This window comes from Haliotis cracherodii, unplaced genomic scaffold (assembly GCF_022045235.1).
Source record: "Haliotis cracherodii isolate W230 unplaced genomic scaffold, xgHalCrac1.p SCAF_5, whole genome shotgun sequence".
In the NCBI taxonomy this organism is placed as follows: Eukaryota; Metazoa; Mollusca; class Gastropoda; order Lepetellida; family Haliotidae; genus Haliotis; species Haliotis cracherodii.
Window position 1 is genome coordinate 6,965,011 of NW_027266308.1, and position 8,019 is coordinate 6,973,029.

Consider the following 8,019-nt stretch of genomic DNA (forward strand, 5'->3'; position numbering starts at 1 on the left):
TGTAAGGATATCAAGGTACAGCTGACAGAGCGAAGGTGTTGCAAAGATGACACCTATTGTCATTGCATCTGTTGCTTTATATCCATTTATATACTGACACTTTGAAAACTCATATTCTTTTTTCTTGTAATATTTGGCAAAATGGACACGAAAACCAAATTAAGTTGTTCTGGGTAATTAGGCATGAGGAATCAAACAAAACAATGTCGTCGTATGGGTTCGAATCTCATTCGATGTGTTTGGTGAGGTGAGGTGAAATTGGGTTTAACGTCGCGTCCAAGATTATTGCACTTATATAGCGACATGCATGCACGTGTATGTGTGTGTGTGGCTGCTTGTTCTAGTCCGGACTGATGCCGATTTATAGTGCTAGCTCACTGAGATACCATGCCGCAGTTTAACATGAATACCCCACTCAGACACAGTATACTGACTCCGAGCCGACCAGTCCTTGTTTTAGCCCCTTAATGCCGAGCGCCAGGCAGGGTAACAACAAGTACAATCTTTTAACGTCTTTTTGTATGACGAGGCCCGGGATCGAACCCTGGACCTTCCGCTCTCCGGGCGGACGCTCTACCACAAGACCACGGAGGCGGTCCGATGTGTTTGGAAATGAACTTGAGCACAAAAAACACATGATTCTGATTTCGAGTTAAAGTTGATTATTGATTTTGATTGTGTTTCAGTATAGTTCTGTCACATTTCTCTGTCTAATAGCGCAACTGGAAATAAGGGAAGAATTCAAGCTAATGGCACTTTTGATAGAAGGCCATGAACGTGCTAGTCCAAGTGTGTATAAATCCACCTCAAGCAGTACTGCTGTATAAAGTGTTTTCTGTCAGAGTACATTATCAAGGTCATATTGCACTACACGTGTACAACTCCAAGTGTGCTCTAGCTGAGACAAGAGCCTATATCTGTGCTCTAGCTGAGACAAGAGCCTATATCTGTGCTCTAGCTGAGACCAGAGCCTTTAGGTGTGCTCTTACTGGGATAAGAGCCTTTATTTGTGCTCTAACTGGGACAAGAGCCTTTAGCTGTGCTCTAACTGGGAAAAGAGCCTTTAGGTGTGCTCTTACTTGGATAAGAGCCTTTATTTGTGCCCTAACTGGGACAAGAGCCTTTAGGTGTGCTCTAACTGGGACAGGAGCCTTTAGGTGTGCTCTTACTGGGATATGAGCCTTTATTTGTGCTCTAACTGGGACAAGAGCCTTTGTCTGCTCTAACTGGGACAAGAGCCTTTAGCTGTGCTCTTACTGGGACTGGAGCTTTTAGGTGTGCTCTAACTGGGACAAGAGCCTTTGTTTGTGCTCTAACTAGGACGAGAGCCTTTAGCTGTGCTCTAACTGGGACAAGAGCCTTTGTTTGTGCTCTAGCTGAGACAAGAGCCTTTAGCTGTGCTCTCACTGTGACTAGAGCCTTAAGCTGCGCTCTAACTGGGACAAGAGCGTTTATTTGTGCTCTAACTGACTAGAGCCTTAGTTTGTACTCTAACTGGGACTAGAGCCTTTGTTTGTGCTCTAACTGGGACAAGAGCCTTTAGGTGTGCTCTACCTGGGACAAGAGCCTTTATTTGTGCTCTAACTGGGACAAGAGCCTTTAGGTGTGCTCTAACTGGGACAAGAGCCTTTAGGTGTGCTCGTACTGGGATATGAGCCTTTATTTGTGCTCTAACTGGGACAAGAGCCTTTGTCTGCTCTAACTGGGACAAGAGCCTTAAGCTGTGCTCTAACTGGGACTAGAGCTTATAGCTGTGCTCTAACTGGGACAAGAGCCTTTGTTTGTGCTCTACCGGGGACAAGAGCCTTTGTGTGTGTGCTTACTGGGACAAGAGCCTTTAGCTGTGCTCTAACTGGGACAAAAGCCTTTATCTGTGCTCTTGCTGGGACTAGAGCCTTCATCTGTGCTTTAACTGGAACTAGATCCTTTAGCGGCACTCTAACTGGGATTAGAGTCTTTAGCTGTGCTCTAACTAGGACTAGAGCCTTTAGCTGCGCTCTTATACAGGATGATTTAATTGTAAATAAATGTTAATTTTCAGATTCTGTCCATGAATATATTGATAAATGTCCATGATGTTTTTTTTTATGTTGTATATGCCATCCCAACATAACATCTATCTACTTTGTTTCATAATGTGCTGTATTATATTGGGTGGTTGCTACCACTGTTATGGTTACGTTGGAGTCGTCACATTCATGGTGCTATGATAGGATTAAACCTTGAAAATACCACCTTGTAAGATAGCTGTAGATAGTGACATTGTTGCTGTTATATACAGGAAACATGGATAAATATTATTTTTGAAGTCACCAGGTTTCATCAAGTTATATCTCCATTATCACCATTTGATTATGATGCACAATACTTTGATCATAGTGTCAAAATTATCTCCATTCAATTATGATGCACAATACTTTGATCATAGTGTCGATTATGATGCACAATACTTTGATCATAGTGTCGAAATTATCACCATTTGATTATGATGCACAATACTTTGATCATAGTGTCAAAATTATCTCCATTCGATTATGATGCACAATACTTTGATCATAGTGTCGAAATTATCTCCATTCGATTATGATGCACAATACTTTGATCATAGTGTCAAAATTATCTCCATTCGATTATGATGCACAATACTTGGATCATAGTGTCAAAATTATCACCATTCCATTATGATGCACAATACTTTGATCATAGTGTCGAAATTATCTCCATTCGATTATGATGCACAATACTTTGATAAGGTAAATTATAGTAACATGAAAGAATTGTGTGTTCTTTAACTTCTTTTGAGTAGTATTATATCATGTTTATCAAGGGAAAAATTATTCTTTTTGTCAATAAGCTTATTAATAAATTTACAGATGTTGGAGTGATGTTATTCCGGTTTGAATGTATCAAGCATCGTCTGGCTGATGTATTTTCTCAACAAAGCAACATGTATTCCGTGGTGTATGGTTGCTGAGAAATCCTATCCATAATATTGATAAATATGCTGTGCTGCTACAAAGCCCAGTGGTAACATTCTACATATCTCTGTGATGTACCGGTACCTATACATAATCTGTTGTTGTTTAACATAAGGAAATGTAGAAGTAAATGAAACTGACGTGTCTTGTCTGTTGGGGATGGGACGAGTCCAAATTTACTACCCGGGTACCCGTTCCCCTATTACCCGACCCCACCCGGGTACCAACCGAAGGTCTCAGGAGATGTCTCAAAATGTCCCATTGGGAACAGCATAGCATAGCCCTGGCCAAAGTATTTAGATACATGTAATAAACAATCTGGTCATTCATACAATGAAGTTGAATTAAGTTATATCTTTATTCAACCATATGAAAAATCAGAAGGAATGGGTGCATAGTCAGAAAGAAATGTGAACATTAGTGACTTGTAGTGTAACCATAGAGTTCTGGATAATTTTTGTCAATAAACAATATGTCACGTGACTAACCACGGGTCCGGGTAGTCCTGTGGGTACCCGGGTCCTTGTCAGTACCCACCTGACCAGGGTACCCGAATTACCCGTCCCAGCCCTATTGTCTGTCAACTTGCATGGTCACACTTACTATCAAACACATCTTGTGTAAGTTGAAACTGTATTTTATCCGCAAAGGTCCTTAGGATTTTGTCTTCTAATGAATCAGGTGGTGGGTAGCCTTGTGGTTAAAATATTTGCTCGTCACACCGAAGCTCCAGATTCAATTCCTAACATGGGTACTGTGTGTGAAGCCCATTTCTGGTGTCCCCAATATGATATTGCTGGAGTATTGCTGAAAACTTCAGCAAACCAACTCACTCACTCTAATGAACCATTCAGTATTATTATCCTCCTTCCATGCAAGGTAGGGGGGTGGCCCTAGTGAGTGGTTAACGTATTGGCTCAACAGACTGGGGTTGGACATCCCACAAGGGTACTATTACCTCAGGGGCGGTCGGGTAGCCTAGTGGTTAAAGCGTCCGCTCGTCACGCCGAAGACCCGGGTTCGATTCCCGACATGGGTACAATGTGTGAAGGCCATTTCTGGTGTCCCCCGCCGTGATATTGCTGGAATATTGCTAAAAGCGGCGTAAAACCATACTCACTCACTACTATTACCTCAATGTGTCAAGCCCATCTGTGATGTCCCATCATGATATAAGTGGAATATTATGGTAGTGGTATGGAACCAAACTCTGTGAAAGGAAACTAACTCACCCAATAACTGAACAAGCTGTATCAAAACATATAGACTTTCAATATAAGATAACTAAACCAAAATTAATTTTACTAGACTCACGGTTCTGACTAATGTCATTCAGACACTGAGTGAGTGAGTATGGTTTTTAACGCCGCTTTTAGCAATATTACAGCAATATCACAGCGGGGGATACCAGAAATGGGCTTCACACATTGTACCAGTGGGGAATCTAACCCGGGTCCTCGGCACGATGAGCGAACGCTCTAACCACTAGGCTTGGTATCTCACCCCCTCACCCCCTCACCTGTGCGACATGGGAGTTTCATTTTCTTCTATATCTCTTCGAGTCTCGATACATTGGTTGTCGTGTGTGTTGCATTGAGTTGAATGCCAGATGACATGTCTACGTACACTATCTTATGGAAGCCTTTTAGGGCCATTTGTTTTTTTATTTATTCCCGATACTATCTAGAAATTTCAAGATACTAAGTTGAAATTTCAAGATACTAAGTTGAAATTTCAAGATACTAAGTTGAAATTTCAAGAGACAGAAGTTGAAATTTCAAGATACAGAAGTTGAAATTTCAAGATATTAAGATGATATTTCAAGATTATTCACTTCAAATGTATTTTTACATCTTAGGTTGTTAACTTATTTTCTTGAAATTTCAATTTAGTATCTTGAAATTTCAACTTCTGTATCTTGAAATTTCAACTTAGTATCTTGAAATTTCAACTTAGTATCTTGAAATTTTAACTTCTGTATCTTGAAATTTCAACTTAGTATCTTGAAATTTCACCTTAGTTTCTTAAAATTTCAACTTAGTTTCTTGAAATTTCAAGATAGTATCGAAAATTTTTTTAAAAAACAAATGGCCCTAAAAGGCTTCCGTACTATCTTGTCAGCTGGTTAATATATCAACCAGCTACTGTGATATCAAGGATAATGTGTTGGTAGCTGAACAAGACAGTCGCTATGATTTTTTTTTGTTATTGATGTTTTCGTAAATTCCTGAAGTATTTGTTTCATTTCTTTGAGTTGCCAGGATACTGGCATGTAGTACCATGAATCAAACTAAAAGTATTTTATTAAAGAACATATTGAAAATAGCATATCGTAATCGACTTAATAAGCGCCCCGCTCTTATAAGTGCCCACGGTGACATTTGCTAATATATTGGCTAGTGAACAATCTCACATAGCACCTCTTCCGATTAATCAATGTACACAAGACTTATTTATTCGTGTATAATACGCACTTGTGTGTTATATGTACCCTTAATTATGGGCAATTAAATTCTGGAAAAATATATCTGTCGTGTAAAATATGCCCAGACTTTTCTTTTGTATCATTTCAGGTACATAAACATAGAAATTTACGATCTTTCAACTTTTTTTTCACCAATATTATATTCTATTTAGAGTCCCTATTTCTAATTTTGAGAGCGCCCTGAGCGCTTATTATGTCGAATATGGTACTGATTGGTCGGATGAAAGGTCGTTCTGACGTGATCCTTAATGGGATGTCTACAGATCTTTGTTTAGCGGTAGCTAGAACTAAGGTCTGATTTTAATGAGATTGAGTTTTTACTTTCATCAATGAATTATATTTCAGCTACTGACACATTCTTGAGAGTGATGCAAATTATTAATGGCCTTGACTTGTGTCACAGAATAGGTCTCATGTACATGTACTTAGTTGTGTACAGACTGTTGTTAATTATGAATTTGTTTTGTGATGATGTTTCTACCAAGTGTGCACTGCTTTATTTGGTGTGGCATATGACTGACTTTGTTGAATGCGAGATCACGAGCAAGTAGAAACAGGCTACAGTACAAAGGAGTGATACACTGAATGGTACATCATCCTCGATTATCAAGAGTATTATTTCTTCATTCTATTATAAGTACCCTGGAACTATTAGCCACCACAGCTTCATTTTGAATAGGGTTCAACAATTTTAGTCATCCAATCTAATTGCCATCATGAGTAAGAGAAATTCTGTGCTAAGTTTGTGACAAGCAAGATGGAGGTGACGTTACTGTAGAAACAAACTTTGGTGGAGATTGGGGCCAAGGTATGTTTATAGCAATCTCATTAAAATCAGATCATAGAACTCCCAATCTCTAAACAAGGATCTGAGGACATCCCATTACTGGTCACGTCAGAATGACCTTTTATCTAACCAATCAAAGCGTCGCTTACCAGATCATGAAAGTGACACACGGTATGTTTTTTCTAATCATGCAACCTTGAAATATTTAACAGAGGGTATTCCGAACGACAGTTACGGGTTTCATGATTATATCCATACAATCTAGGCCATCTATAAGCCATTCCAGAATGTTCTTTTTATCAGTTTTAAAAATTTAATTGGGACACATCAAAATATGTTTCGAAGTGTAGTCGCCAGTTTGAAACTAGTGTCGTAAAGCTCAAGAAAGCTGCCTTCTGATTGGCAAATGTCGATTTCTTGTCAGTCATTTCATTGATCGGTCAAAGTTCACAAAAGGTCGTTCTGACCTGAACCCTAATGGGATGTCCTTAGATCTTTGTTTAGCAGTAGCGAAAACTAAGATCTGATTTTAATGAGATTGGTTTTATAGTAGAAAGGTGACAATACGCTGGAAATTCAGGGATGAAAGATCATAGAAAGATCTTCTGTCATGTTTCACAGTCTTGGCCAGCATGCCATCAGGAAGCAGACAGATATAATTGTTAATCAGGGTTAATTTTGATACAAACCCTAAAATACAAATTTGTTAAAAAGCAGCATATATTGAGTATGCAGTGTTTAATTATTTTATTTTCGTTTTAATCTGTAAAGACATGAAAACAAACTGGCATGGACTAGGAAATGTTATGTTACGTCCCCAGGGACTCTTACCGTATTTGACGTAATAAGTGCCCCGCTCTATTAAGCGCCAACGGCGATATTTGTTAATATATTGGCATGTGAACAATCCCAATTAGCACCCCTTCCGATTGATCAATGTAAACAAGACTTATTCATTTGCGTAGAATACGCACTCCTGTGATATATGCACCATTAATTATGGGCAATTAAATTCTGGAAAAAATATATCTGCCATACATACTAGTATACATTTCAGACTGTAAGCATAAACCACGAAATTTATCTTTCAACTCTTTTTTTTTTCACCAAAATAATATTTTGATAAGAGCCCCCTATTTCTAATTTTGAGAGCACCCCGGGCGCTTATTACGTCGAATACGGTAACAATTTTTGAGACCTATACTGATGAACATGTTATGACACACTGATGTTAACTTTGTAATAAAGTCCATTAACATCACATCAGAAGCGTTTGTATTGGGTTGAGTTGTAACATCTTTGGTGAATGGATGAGACAGTGTCAGCAATGTTCTTGTTTGACAGCAGGCTATGTCGTACTTGATTGTCATGTTTAACTAAGCATACTGTCTATGTATAATGCTATTACAGCAGTGGATGTATGAACCCCGATCCTCCCGTCATGTACAAATTCTGATGTTCTGTCATGCTAGAGCAATGTGTATGTGTACATCTAGATACACTTAGGTCCTCAAATAAAACACATAATGACTAGTTGTTTTCTTTTCAAACGTGATCTACTTTCGGTTGCTGTAAGATTCCTGATTCTTGTCGCCAGTGATGGAGATGATTTACAGTGGGTAAAGTGGACTTCAATCAACACCTATGATTTAAGTCATAATGATGTCATGCTATTGATGTAGATGATTTACAGTGGGTAAAATGGACTTCAATCAACACCTATGATTTAAGCCAAAATGATGTCATGCTATTGATGTAGATGATTTACA